The sequence below is a fragment of the Mesoplodon mirus genome (genome assembly GCF_964341445.2).
Source record: "Mesoplodon mirus genome assembly, chromosome: 16".
Classification (NCBI taxonomy): Eukaryota; Metazoa; Chordata; class Mammalia; order Artiodactyla; family Ziphiidae; genus Mesoplodon; species Mesoplodon mirus.
Window position 1 is genome coordinate 23,238,915 of NC_138992.1, and position 15,644 is coordinate 23,254,558.

Below are 15,644 nucleotides of genomic sequence, written 5' to 3' on the forward strand. Positions count from 1 at the left end.
AAGACAGTAGTTTCTTTTGGTCTTTAAAAGAACACAATTCATGGACAGACTTTCAGTCTGAGAGATAAGGCTTTTATATTTTTATTTATGTCACAAAAATTTGTGTTTATTCTTAAAATTTCCTTTCCTTTATTTCTCTCCATTATAAAATCTCTAACCAAGTGACTTGATATTCTTGTTCAGAAGACTTTTTTTGATATTGTTTCCTAGTAAAAACAAAGGATATTTATTAAGGTTGACAAAAAAATTAATCAATAGTCAACCTAAGAAAGAAATGGAAAGTTTTATTTGAGCCAACCTGAGGATTTTAACCCAAGAGATTGTCTTTCAGATACCTCTGGAGACTGTTCCAAAGAGGTGAGGGGAAAAGGCCAGTATATATATGATTTTGGCGAAGGGGTACATGCAATCAAGCACACATCTTGGAAGAAAGTTACTGCTATTCATGAGGAACAGATATCTAAGTTAATGGTTTTAGCACTTTTCTAAGTATGGGGAGATGCACGAAACTGGGTTCATAAAATTTTCTCCTGAAAACATCTAACTATCTGAGGGCCAGTTCTGCCAGTTTTGCAAATGCACAAAATGCCTCATCCTGATATTTTCCCAGAATTTCAAATTTCTTTCAGGGTATACTGTAAGTCAGTAATTGCAGTGGCTAATGACTTGATTCTTGTAGAACTGGATGGTGGGCAATATTCCTTATTTTACAATCCCCACACCCCTCTTTTGGTCTTAATTTCAACCAAGGTTTGGGGGGCATTTCATGACTAGTTTGTCTCATGCTGCTAGGAATTCTCATCCCCATGTAAGGCGAGGATTTCATTGATAGGCCGCTCAGTGTGCTATTACTGGACTGGGCCCTGTTAACAATAGCCTCCAGACCGCCTGTCTTACTAGTCTGATATGGTCCAAGAAATGGTTCCTCTTGTTGCTTCTTCCCTTAACTATAGTTACACTATTACAATCACTGATCTTATAGAACTATATATTTGGTCAATTGTTCCAAGTCGCCTAGTCATTTTTATTGGAGGCTCAATCACATGTTTGGTGACGCAAGAAACAATCTTGTAGAATAGGCAGAACACAAGTAATACAGCTGGTAACATTAATAAGTTCGTAAGTAAGTAATGTTATATTCTAAGGGGTTACATGGCTGGTGCCAGAAGAAGAAAAATTGATCTTTATGATTGAGCAGGTATTTCTGCCATTGAGGAGGTTTGGCTAATGTATAATGCAGATGCACAATACACACTAGAGAGGTGGGAGGTGGCCCAAATAAGCAGAGAAAAATTTTATGTTAAAATTTTTCTTGTCTTGCCTTAAAATATGATTTTTTCACCAATTATTAGGCATGTTTGATATTGTAATGCTTTGTATAACCTTAATAATCAAAATGAAGTGTTCTTCCTTTACAGTATTGGATTTATGCTAATGATTACTCACTTATCCTCAGAAGTTTTTCTTTCTTTCTTTTTTTTTTTTTTTGGTCGTTTATTATTCCCTCAAGTAGAGAAAAATTAGCAGAAAAATGTCACACTTTGGGGGGAAGAAAAAAGACCTCATCCTTATATGAATAAAACCATGTCTTGCTTCCTGAATTTATGCATTTTGAATAGGAAACAGTTAGGGCAGGAACTCTGTCTTCTCTAATAGCTCGAATAAAGCCAAGTACCTGTCATCACTTCACAAATAAATAAATGATAATAATGGTAAAAAAATGAAATATTGAAACCAAACTTTTTTACTTATTCACTCTTCATTTACCTAATATGTGGTATAATTTTAGTTAGGCTATTTATGACTAAAACAGCAAAGCCTTCATATGGGAGAAATTGCTTTTTTGTTTTGCTTGTCCATTGCCCCCATTTATCACGACTTCAATCTAGTGCCAAAAGGGGCTTTCACAATTCTGGCTATAAATGGCTGACTGAAAATATCAAACCCTGCTCCACCCAATACATCACTAAAGAAGAACTACATTTTGCAGTATCTTATTACATTTTTAGTTTATGGGGAATTAAGGCAGTTATAAACATGAGTTGTAAATGTTAGCAAGCAAATAGGAGAGTGAGTAAACGCAAAGGAGAAGGAGGAATAAGGAGGTAGACATACTCCTATGTTCTGGCATAACTACAGTGTGCATGGGAAAGCTAGTAAGTTTTCTAGCTCAAGAAATTGATATTCCTTTAAGGGCATAAATTAATCACATTAACTATCTTTGTTGAGTATAGGGCCAAGTTAATTAACTCCATCTTTTGCTGAGCACTTGCAGCTTCTGAATGAATTGCCTTTTAGTGCCTGTGTTTCATATGATGATTCAGGTTGATTTCTCCTCTTCAAAATTTTAGGGGAATTAATCACAGAGGTCCAATTCAATTGCAATCATAATAACCTTTGCTACTGACAGTGCTGTCAATCTGATTGAGTTACACAGCCTGAGTTAAGGATCTGACCAGTTTGGTGTGAGGAAATTCTAAAACATCATCAGCTTATTTAATGACTTTAGGGAATACTGCATTTCTTGTGCTACTCTGCACACAAATATCCACTCCATGACCAACCTCCAAACCAAGTTGGTTCTGAATACATCCACGTAATTTTAATTCATAAGCTTAGTCTCTACAGTGACTTTTCTGTAATATATTTTTAAAAATTTCCCCCACCACCATCATTTTATCCCTTCTCAAAATGGGAAGAGTAATTGTTATGTGCAGCTGCACTTTCTAATTAATTAATACTGTTAATTAATACATTATACAGTATACATTAATACAGTATACATTAATACTGTTATTAAGAGAATTATAACAATTTGTTTCAAGAGAAGCATCAACCCTTTACCCATTTTATACCAACCCCATATTTTCAAACTCTCAGACCTATCAGAAGTGTTTCATACATATGTGTTCCCTCAATTTAACTTTTTTGGGGGTCATTATATCCTGAACTATAGAAATCTTCCAGGTTTTGTTAGAGATAAAAATGTGCACAACCCCTCCTCAATTGCTGATTGTACTGGTACTTCTTACATAAAGGTAATATAACAAAACTAGTTCGTATCTGGATATGACACAGGTAAATCATGGTATTTTTTAATACTATAGGCTACAAAAATATTCAAATCGATGTTTAATTTCTACTTCATTGTCTACGCATTGTGGTTAAGGGTATGGGCCCTAGATCCAGTCTACCATGCCACAAAATCTGGATTTTGTCTCAGATACTTAAATTCTATGGGTCTTAGATTTCTCATCTGTAAAAATAAGATTAATAATAGTACTTATTACTGGAGGATTAATGAAGTTATACTCATAAAGCATTAGAACAGTGCCTGATATACAGTAACCACTCTATTAACATTGGTAATTATTTTACCACTACTATGCCAAATATATTACTACAATCCTCCCTCAGTATCCTAGGGTGATTACTTCCACGACCTGCCACAAAATACCAAAGATCACAGATGCTCAAGTCCCATAGTGGCCCTCTGTATCTGTGGGTTCTGCATCCCTGGATTCAACCAGTGGTGGTTGGATGGATCTGCCCATGCAGAAGCCACAAATACAAAGGGTTGACTGCATATTAATTTTTTTTTAAATCCACATATAAGTGGACTCACACAGTTCAAACCCATGTAGTTCAAGGTCAACTGTATTTAGATATGTATTATTTTACTGAAGGAAGAAGTAGTATCTTTGTACTATGTTTCTGAGTGTGTAGATAAACCATAAATATTTAGTGTAAACGAGACTCATTTTAATTATACTGACTTTGAATAGTACTGTAATTAAAAAAAATTTATTTTAAAAATATTCAACCCATGGTTTTTAGAAAATAACTCGAGTTCTGATGGGTAATGCAATTCAGCCATGAACTAACTCATAAGTCCAGTTATAGAAACTATGGAGATATTAAATAAAACAATGATGTTTAACAGATAATGCAGATATCTATTATTCCATCATGGACAACTAGAAAATTCTGAAGTATAGTTGACTTGCGATGTTATATAACTGAATCACTTTGCTGTACACCAGAAACTAACACAACATTGTAAATATATGAAAAAGAATATATATATATTCTTTTTCATATTCTTTTCATTATAGGTTATTACAAGATACTGACTATAGTTCCCTGTGCTGTATAGTAGGACCTCATTATTTATCTATTTTATACAGTCTCCCAGTCATTCTCCCTCATATACCCAGTTGTCATCTCAAATCTTTTTTTCCAACTCAAACATTTTCTTTTCACCAAACTGACTCACAAAATTGAGTTCCGTGTCGCTGTCCCCTATGCTCTTAGGATTTAAGGCATAGATCCATATTTGGCTCCTCCCTCACTGATAAAATGAACCATGACTCCTCTCATTGCTTTTCCATCTTTCCCTTCCTTTTTATTACAACACTATTCTTCCCTCAGGCCAAGTGCTCATCACACCACCCTTTTTGGATCCAGCCTCTTTCCTCCTGAGTGAAAAAACATAAACAGCTTACACATTAATCCTCCTACATGGTGTTCACCGTGTCTCACCACTAAGCAAACATTTGTAGTTGCTTCCTGCTACCAAAAAATAATTTTTCAGTTTCCTTTCAAGGCCATCAATGTCTGTCATGGACTTGCTTTGATTTCATTCTCTCATACATTCACTTATTCATGTGCATATTCACTCATTTATTCATTTGTTTATTTACAAACTATATAGACCGTATCTCCTGTAACAAAAGGCCATCTGTACCAAGCTTCTATCTTACCTAGACTGCATATCAACTATCTTGAAAGATGCCTTACGTATCTGTTAGTCAGCTCAAGCTGCCATAACAAAATACCACAGACTAGGTGGCTCAAACAACAGAAGCTTATTTTCTCACAGTTTTTGAGTTGGGAAGCCTAAAATGAAGGTACCGGAAGGGCTGGTTCCTGATGAAGCCGCTCTTCCTGGCTTGCAGACAGACATCTTCACACTGGCCTTTCCTTTCAGAGAAAGTGAGAGAGCCCTAGTGTCTCTTCCCCTCTTCATAAGGACATCAGCTTTCGGATTAGGGCCCAACCTTGTGCCTTCATTTAACCTAAATTATCTCCTATCTCCAACTACAGTCACATTGGAGGTTAGAACTTCAACATACAAATTTTCGGGAGGTGGGGAGCCACAATTCAGTCCATAGTAACTTCCTGTCTTTAATCATTTATGCCATGATTTATTTCCAGTTTGCTACACCTTCATTGTCCCTGTCTATCCAAATTCTTTGTATCCATTATGGAGTCGCTCTTTCTTTAAAGGAATCTTTTTCAGTTCAATTTCTTTACAGTGCATTGCCCTGCCTCTACATAGTTTGGGAATTTATAGTTTGTACCATATATTTGACACTATAATAACTTGTAGTTATTCAGGTACATATGAAATGGAAAAAAGTCTCTTTCAGGCTATAACTATACATATTACAAGTATTATGTATATGTATATTTTTATTATGTACATATACATATAGAAGCATAGTAAAACTATTAAATATATATATTTTTAATAAGAGTAGAATTTCAGTTTTGCATACAGAAATACCTTAGTATACTGACTATGTTGGTTAATTTTTAAGCCTTGACTCAGAATTTTATGGAGTCATTTTAATATTGCACTCATTAACAGATGCAGAAATTTAATTATCCACAAAGATGAACACTATTAATTTTTGTTTTAAATGTAAAATCTATTTAAAAATGGAGTTTTGGAAAATTAGCAGGCATTATAAAAACCATTAATACACATGTTTAATAGAGTACACAAGCCAGTGTACTATGGTATAATTCTAAACATAGAAAATTATTGCAACATATGAACAAGAAGGACAGTTCTAAGATAAATATTGTTTAAAGTGTCTTTGGGACTTCCCTGGCGGTCCAGTGGTAAAGACTCCACGCTTCAACTGCAGGGGGCACAGGTTTGATCCTTTGTCGGGAACTAAGATCCCACATGCTGTGTGGCAGTGGCAATAAATAAATAAATAAATAGTGTCTTTAACACCTGCATTTTCTTCTTATATCTTCCCACCTTATAGGATCTCCTACTACTATCCAGTACTCCAATTTCTCTTGTTAGGAGGAAAATGACTGAGCCAAATTTACACCGAAAGGTTAGTTACAATGTCTTCTTGTTCCCAGGACTATTTGTTTTCCAAAAAAAAAAAGAAAAAGACTTTATGGGTGGTGTAATATTTTTCACAAAGGCTAAAATGCACTGGTAGCATTTCGGGTATTAGCCATGCATAAAGGGAGAAATATTTTGCAGTAGGACCCATCATCTTGTTTCTTCTTAAATTGTACTTCAGAAGCAACCACCCATTCTACCTTTTAAAAGATACTTTAACAACAACAACAAAAATATGCAAGACATTTCTCACAAAAAAATATGTTGGTTTTTCCTTCTCTGCTTTCTTTTTAATGTTTGAAAGTAATTTCTCATTGTTCTCTCCTGTTTTTATACATCTTGCAAGGGAAGTATTGACTCCCCTTGTTTTGGACTATCTTTTAAAAGATGTTTATATAGCAAACAGCTTAGGACGACAGAGATTGTTTCTTATCTGGTGCAAAGGTCAGGTGGGCTTACATCCTTAGAAGACACAGTCTTCCTCTAGTGCAAAATGGCACCATACTTCTGGCCATTAAAAAAACTTCAGATTCCCTGAGCTCAGATTTTCTTTCCTGTACTTTCAACCACTGCATGTTCATGGGTCATCGGGTCCTCCAGGAAATAGGGCTCAGGGAACCAGGACAAAAATGCTGATAATCTGGCTATTGCTGTTGCTGTGAGTAATAAACTATTCTTCTCTTACCCAGTCAGAACCTCATATATTCTATCAGTACATACTAAACTGTGACCTGCTAACTTGTTAGCTTGTAAGTAGGCAAAATCTCAGACTCTTCAAAAATTTTGACACATAAATCCTCCCACGTACTGATGAAGATTATGCTTTTCTCTTTCTCCCTAAAGACTCATTCTTTACATAACAAATAACCTAGATTTCAAGTTCCAAATGTGCTTACTCTTTGTATTACTCTGCTAGGGCTACCGTAACAAAATATCACAAACTGGGTGGATTCAACAACGTAAATGTTTTCACAGTTCTGGAGCCCGCGAGTCCAAGACCAAGGCTTTGGCAGGCATGGTTACTCCTGAGGCTCCTCTCCTTGGCTTGCAGGTGGCCACCTACTCGCTGTGTTCCCACATGGCCTTTTCTCTGTGTAGGTACATCCTTGGTGTCTCTCCCTTTTCTTATAAGGACACCAGTCATAATGAGCTAGGGTCCACCTCTATGACCTTATTCAACCTTAATTACTCCTTTAAATGCATTAACTTCAAATGCAGTCATATTGGGGGTTAGGATTTTAACATGAATTTTTGGAGGACACAATTCAGTCCATAACACTGTTCCCATATGTTCTAACACAACTCGCCATAAGTCTCTCTCATTTCTTGCAAGCAGAGACACTAACTACCTTTTTGTCCCATACTATAATATCTTTTAACTGATATTTGTGAAGCAACTTGCTTAGGGAAGGTTGGTTTATAGTTCAGCATTACAAAAACAGTGTTTCCTACTTGGACAAATCTAGGGCAGACACGTTTAGAGCCATTATAAAAGATGTGGGTTTCTTAAGCTTTGGTCCCTCCCCTGTTATGTAACACACTTCAGCCCCTGGTACCTTGTCCTTGTTGCATCACCCTATGAGAATGGAGGTTCTGGAAACTAACACAAGAAAATGCTAACAATTTGGGCACTATAATTGTTGTAAGTAATAATTTGCCCTTTGTTTCAGACTCAGGAGTCTCAAAACTTCTGCCAGCATTCATGAAACTGTGGCAGGCTAACTTGTTAGCTTGTAATAGGGTAAAACCCTAGACTCTTCACAGTTTTTGACACCATCTTCTTTTCCTTTCACTTCTTAGAATATTTGATTTCCATTCCATGGGAGAGTGAGGAAAGAAAATTTCTTTCAATTCTCTGACAGATTCTTTATACTTCTACTTTAAATATAAAGCCTTCTAAGCAAAGATTTGTCTGGATTTCCCAGGCAGATTTAGGCATCCTTTAGTCTAAAAGATACTGACACTTTGTTAATCTCTTCACATAGATAACTCCTTTTTATTCTTCAAATCTCAGTTCAAGAGCCACCTTCTCAAGAAGTACTCCCTAAACATATTATTGGAATTTGGCATCCCTCATTACTTACCCATCGTCACATATAGTACCTTCAAACCATTCAGTATAATCAGTATTGACCCAGTTTATTCATCTTCACTTGTTTATTATTTGTGTCTCCCACTAGATGCAGCCCAGAGATCTGATTAGTCTTATCCACAGTATCATCAACAGCAGTAATTCTCAACAGGATGGACACCAAGGGGGGAAAGTGGCAGGGGGGTGGAGATGGTGTTGTGCTGAATTGGGCGATTGGGATTGACATGTATACACTGATGTGTATAAAATGGAAAACTAATAAGAACATGCTGTATAAAAAAATAAATAAAATTAAAAAAAATTTTTTTTAAAGAATAAAGCAGGGTGGTCCAAGGCATGGGGAGTGTGGGGAAAGGTGATTGGAAAAAGGTGTGGTAACTGACATCCTGAGCAGGTGTAACTAGGCTACAGGCCTCTGCATATTCTGAGGGTAGAGGTTTTAGCCCTTTCATGTCAAAAGGTCACCAAGCAGACACTCTGGAATGCCCAGCTGAAGGGTGGGTGGTCCTATCTAGACTTACCCAGCTCAGCTCAAACTATATCAGCTGGAAAACAACTTGGGCAAACACCTTACTGTGTAGGCTAAGTGCAGCTTGGAGGTCAGGCAAATCTGAAAACACCTTGATTAGTGACGGCAGGTGAAACGGATTTAACCCACGGTTTCAGTATCATCACTGTTAATAGAAACTTTACAAACATGCCCTTTAAAATTAGGAAGAATGTCTAGTATCCATACTTTTATTCATCTTCGTACTAAAAATCCTTATCAGTGCAGGCAGAAAGTGAAAAAAAGCCTAAGAACTACAAAGAAACGAGAATGTCATTATTCACAGATGATATTATTATAAGATCCCAGACTCTACAGACAAATTACTGGAAGTAATAAAAGTGTTTAGCAAGTTGCTGGAGAGAAGAATAAGACCCAGGTCCCTGCTTCAGGGTCCATCCTCACAGCACACTTTACGGGGAAGTCCTCCTCACTGCTGACTCACCGTGAGCCCCCCATCCAGCAGAGTTCTCCCACCGAGGTGGAGGCCGCCGTCACCCCCTTGATCAACCTGCCCCTCGGGCCTCGTCCACTTACCTCTCTCTGAGCTTCTACTTCGAAGGCGTGGGGCGTGGGCCGCTTCTTCCGGGAGTTGGCTGTGGAGAAGCGCAAGGGCGCCCAGCCTCTCTCTTGAAGATGTGGAAGCAGTGGGGCGGGCGCGCCCTGCTCCAGGACGGGCAGGAGCTGCCTCCGGAGGAGTGGGGCGCCAGCGTGGGCGCCACGGAGGCCGGCACGGCCCTGGAGAGGAGCCTGGAGCGGGCGCTCTTGGAGCTGCAGGCCCCGGGTTCTGTGAGCGCATGCGCCCAGCTCTGCGAGTTCCCGGAGAGACGCTTCCGGCAGGAGGAGCTCATCAAGAAGCTCCTCAAGCAGAAGGGCGTGCACCTGACAGACCTGCGCAGTCTGGCCGGGCCCCCAGGCCGAACTGGTCGAGTATCTCTTCGAAAGGCTCTCCTGTCAGCGCGATTCCGAGCCTCGAGAGCCCGGCGGCCTCTGGAGACCCCCATGCCTTCCCCCGCCTCGAGATCTCTGTCCGAGCCCCTTCCTCCAGCCAGGAGGCAACTTTTTAACCACCCTGAAACCTTCACCCAAGCCGTGGCACCACATGGAAACAAAAAAGGTTCTTTTTGCAGAGGAAAAATAAGCTAGGCTGTAAGAAGAAAACGTAAGTATCTGAATAGCATGAATGATTTGTAGTCTAATTCTCTAGATTGTCTAAAGAAACGGTTCCTAATTTATGTGTATCACCTGGGTACGCTGGGTACAGTGTATCTGATAAACTGTGTTTTCTCTGGCAAGAAGAATAAACGCACCTATTCAGAAAATGTTGCGTAGAATTTTAAGGGTTTCAGGACTTCTCCGGAGTCATTCTGGGTACTGGATTCAACTCTGTTGTTCTAAAATGTATCTTTGGTATTGTTGAGCAGAGCAAAGAGCTGAGTACCTTGACCATATCATATTGTGTTCCCCCCATCAACCCCCAAACTCATGATAAAATTGCTTTTCCTGATTTTCAAGTTGATGTGATGCCATCTGCCTGTATTGAAGAAAGAGCCCTGTGAAATTCATCTTTGTGTCTCCCATTAGGTTGCTACTGAGAACACTGATTATTAATTACATCATACACTGACCTCTTTATGAAGCCTCTCAAGAGAAATTTCTTTCTGGTCTTAGTATTAGAAATAACAGTGCTTCGCTTAGGTAACTGGTTTGTTTTTGCTTTATGAACACTGTAAATGATGTAACTAAGTTTCCCTTTCTGACTGCCTGCTAAAATAAAAACTTAGAGCCAAATTTGTGGTCCACCCAGAGTAAACGACTAGGATTATATAAGCATTTTGCATATGCTTCATTCTTGGTTCTTCTATTACTAATTCCTTGGTGTATTTTATGGAGTCTTTTAAGCCACCTTAAACCCTTTCTGGAACAATGTTGTGTATAAACAGATAATGAAACTTTTAAAATGATAAATAAATAAATAAATAAATAAATAAAATGGCTAAATTATTTGTTTTTGGAAAGCTAACACCCCCACTTTGGGAAAATTAACTCATTGGACAAATATGTGACCTTTCTGACAATACTCTATATGGTAAGAATATCTATAATGCCCTTAGTCAGGGACTCAGAGACTTTATCTCATTTTTTAAATGTAGGCAGCATTGGTAAAGTATTGGTAACCATTTGCATGAATTTGACACGGCCAGAGTCAGCTTTCTTGCTGTAAAAAGAAAAATGTAGTTTGTTTCAATAACTAAACATTCAACTAAAGTGGACCAGCACTTCTAGTTTCCTTCAAAAATTTTTCCTTTGCATTCCCAACTAAGCTAACTGTTTGGTGCAAGAGGCCCAGCTTTCAGCCTATTTCAGCTTCTTGGCATGCCTTCCTCACTAAGCTTAATTATTTCTAGCTTTTGATTTAAAGTGAGAGACATGGCTCTTCCTTTCCCTTGCACACTTAGAGGCCACTGTAGGGTTATTAATTGGCCTAATTTTATTATTGTTGCATCTCAAGGAATAGGGAAGACCAAGGAGAGGGAGGGATATGGTTGGAAAGTCAATAGAACAGTCAGAACACACACAACATCTCTCTAGTAAGTTCAGTCTTACAGGTGCAGTTTGTGGTGCCCCAAAACAATTACAATAGTAACACTGAAGACCACTGGTCACAAATCACCATAATAGAGATAATAATAATAATGAAAAAGTTTAAAATATTGTGATAATTACCAAAACGTGGCACAGAGACATAAAGTGAGCAAATGCTGTTGGAAAATGTCACTGATAGACTTGCTCGATGTAGGGTTGCCACAGTCCTTCAATTTGTAAAAAATGCAATATCTGCGAAGTGCAATAAAACAAAGCACAATAAAACGAGGTATGCCTGTACAGAGTCATTCTATGTGAAAGAAAAATGATCAGAGAAAGAAAATAATATGTTTTATATGACATTAAAAATGTACTGGAAAAGCTTTTATTTAACAAACTATAATCTGATCTAATACGGGTATGTGAACCACCCTGTAGGAAAAGCAATTATTTGCACTAACATTTTAGTAGTACTACTTCACCTTCCCAGAAAACATTTTATACCTTGTCAAGAATGGATTCATTGTCCTTTTACCTCATTAAATAACATTTTTATTACAAATAAAATAAGTAACATTTAATGTACATTCACTATAACTCATGGATTAAAGTGACTTACATAAAATCACACATTTAATAATCGCAAAGCAATCCCCTGAGACAGGTACAAAGTTATTGTGTCCATTTTACAAGTATGGTAACTGAGTCACAGTGAGATTAAGCAATTTACTGGTGATGGAGCTGAGATTCAAACCCAGGCAGTATGGCTCTAAACTATGCCCTTAACCCAATGCTGCATGGTTTTCCAAAATAACAATACCAACATCACCTTGCAGTGTTTAGAAATAAAAATCCCATCAAGAAGTGGACTTCTAAGTCAGAAAGAGAAAAACAAATATTGTATATTAACGCATATATGTGGAACCTAGAAAAATGGTACAGATGAACCGGTTTGCAGGGCAGAAATAGAGACACAGATGTAGAGAACAAACGTATGGACACAAAGGGGAAAAAGTGGCAGGAAGGTGGTGGTGGTGGGATGAATTGGGATTGACATATATACACTAATATGTATAAAATAGATAACTAATAAGAACCTGCTGTATAAAAAAAAATAAAATTCAAAAAAAAAAGAAAAGAAATGGACTTCTACTCCAAAAGCCTAACTCAAGAAAAGTTAATGAAGATAGTTACAGAGGTATGGGTAGGGTTAAAGAAACCGTAAAAGGGATGTTGAGACAACTGGAAACTAACCAGAAGCAGGAAGCCAACACCACTACTATGTGGAGTAGCAAAGATAGAGAACTGGGGTAAGGAAGCTGGAGTCAGTTGGTGCCTTTACCCTAGAGGGACTCAGCACCTTGCAATACTGTGGCAACAAGACAGGCAGGGAATAGGGATAGAAATACACTGACCTCTCTCTTCTGCTCATCAATCTCCTGCCAATGCATCTCACCCTCTGAACACAACTGAAAACCAGAGGTAAAGAGGGCCTGGTTGATTTGGCCCACAGATTCAGTCTATAACAAGGCTGAGAAGGGCAGAGAAAGGATCTGGAGGTGGAGCCATGGTGATGGCAAATGGAGAATCAGAAACTCGCATGATTTGCATTTCTCTAATAATTAGTGATGTTGAACATTTTTTTATGTGCCTCTTGGCCATCTGTATGTCTTCTTTGGAGAAATGTCTATTTAGTTCTTCTGCCCACTTTTTGATTGGGTTGTTTATTTTGATGATTTTAAGCCACATGAGCTGTTTGTAAATTTTGGAGACTAATCCCTTGTTGGTCACATCATTGGCAAATATTTTCTCCCATTCTGTGGGTTGTCTTTTCATTTTGTTTATGGTTTCCTCTGTTGTGCAAAAGCTTTTGAGTTTAATTAGGTCCCATTTGTTTATTTCTGTTTTTATTTCCATTACTCTGGGAGATGGATCAAAAAAGATATTGCTGTGATTTATGTCAGAGTGTGTTCTGCCTATCTTTTCCTCTAAGAGTTTTATAGCGTCTGGTCTCACATTTAGCTCTTTAATCCATTTTGAGTTTATTTTTGTGTATGGTGTTAAAGAATGTTCTAGTTTCATTTTTTTACATGTAGCTGTCCAGTTTTCCCAGCACCACTTATTGAAGAGACTGTCTTTTCTCCATTGTATAGTCTTGCCTCCTTCATCATAGATTAATTGACCATAGGTGCATGGATTTATTTCTGGGCTCTCTATCCTGTTCCATTGATCTATATTTCTATTTTTGTGCCAGTACCATACTGTTTTGATGACTGTAGATTTGTAGTATGGTCTGAAGTCAGGGAGCCTGATTCCTCCAGTTCCATTTTTCTTTCTCAGGATTGCTTTGGCTATTCAGGGTCTTTTGTGTTGCCATACAAACTACAATGAGATATCACCTTACACCAGTCAGAATGGCTATCATCAAAAAATCCACAAACAGTTAATGCTGGAGAAGGTGTGGAGAGAATGGAACCCTCCTACACTTGGTGGGAATGTAAATTGGTGCAGCCACTATGGAAAACAATATGGAGGTTCCTTAAGAAACTAAAAATAGAGCTACCATATGATCCTGCAATCCCACTCCTGGGTATATACATGGAGAAAACCATAATTCAAAAAGACACATGCACCCCAATGTTCATTGCAGCACTATTTACAATAGCCAGGTCATGAAAGCAACCTAAATGTCCATTGACATACGAATGGATAAAGAAGATGTGGTACATATATACAATGGAATATTACTCAGCCATAAAAAGGAATTAAATTGGGTCATTTGTTGAGACATGGATGCATCTAGAGACTGTCATACAAAGTGAAGTAAGTCAGAAAGAGAAAAACAAATATCGTATATTAATGCATATATGTGGAACCTAGAAAAATGGTACAGATGAACCAGTTTTCAGGGCAGAAACAGAGACACAGGTGTAGAGAACAAACGTATGGACACCAAGGGGGGAAATCGGGGGGTGGGGGGGATGGTGTGATGAATTGGGCGATTGGGATTGACATGTATACACTGATGTGTATAAAATTGATGACTAATAAGAACCTCTGTAAAAAAATAAAATAAAATAAAATTCATAAAAAGCCCCATTATATTACAGTATGGTTATCTGCAAATTACATTTATTAGAAAAATAGCAAAACATTTTCATATGTGTAATATTGTTTTATATATTCTATTTAAAATATTTTAAAAAGTCATGAATGTAATATTAATATCATGCATATTGGAGGAATAAACAGAAGAGAATCTTAGGAAAGTTTAGAAGGTAAAAGCAATGTAACATAAGATTGAAAGCAAAATAACATAAAAACCAAACTTGGAATACATGAAATGATCTTCATTTCATACTGTTAGAACGATTTCTAATAGGACCCTATAGAGCAAAAGAAAGCAAATTCAGAATTCTAATTTTAATGTGATAACTCACATAACACATCTTTAGAATAATAAATTAGAAATTCATAGTCTTTTTTCAGCATTATTCAACACATTCTACTGAAATTTATCAAAGATTCAGTAAGCTGATAGTGTGATAAATCCTTACTAAAACACTATATTCTTTCACGCCAAACCCTCTTCAGAGGGTATCTTTTAATATATTATTTCTCTATATAATGCCCAAAAGATTGAAAGATAAAACTAGATAAAAGCAATTAACAGATCATGGGGAACATTGCTTTTAAACCACCTTGCTCTGTTGTTTATAGCAAATATTTTAGTCCTAACCGTATTAAACAATGAATTCTTGTAATATGAAAATTATTAATATAATATGAATCATATGAAAATGTGTCCTAGTTATTCTTTTAAGTATTTTGTTTGCTCTCATATAGCAATAACCTGGGAAAAGAAAAAACAAACAAAAAAAACCTTTCATTTTGTACTTGTAGTTGTGCTTCTGATTGCTCTAACCTGCATTTCACTTTAACTTCTAGATGTACAAAGTGATTCACCATTTCTGGAATTCATTTTATTTAAAATGGAATTTTAACCCACATGAAACTTTTTTCTGTAACTTGAAAAATCTTTTTAAAAATCTTTAAAAAATTAATGTTAGTCTTATCTTTAATATTGCATCTGATTAAAAACATTACTTTTGCTGATGTTGATTTGGAAAAGTAAAGCCTGGTTAAGGGAAGATACACTGTTTATGAAAGAAATTGTTCACATAAGAAAAAGATTAAACCCTAACATGTAATGATGAATGATCAAAAGGAACCCTGAAATTTAATTCAATTTTAAGAAAAAAAAAAAA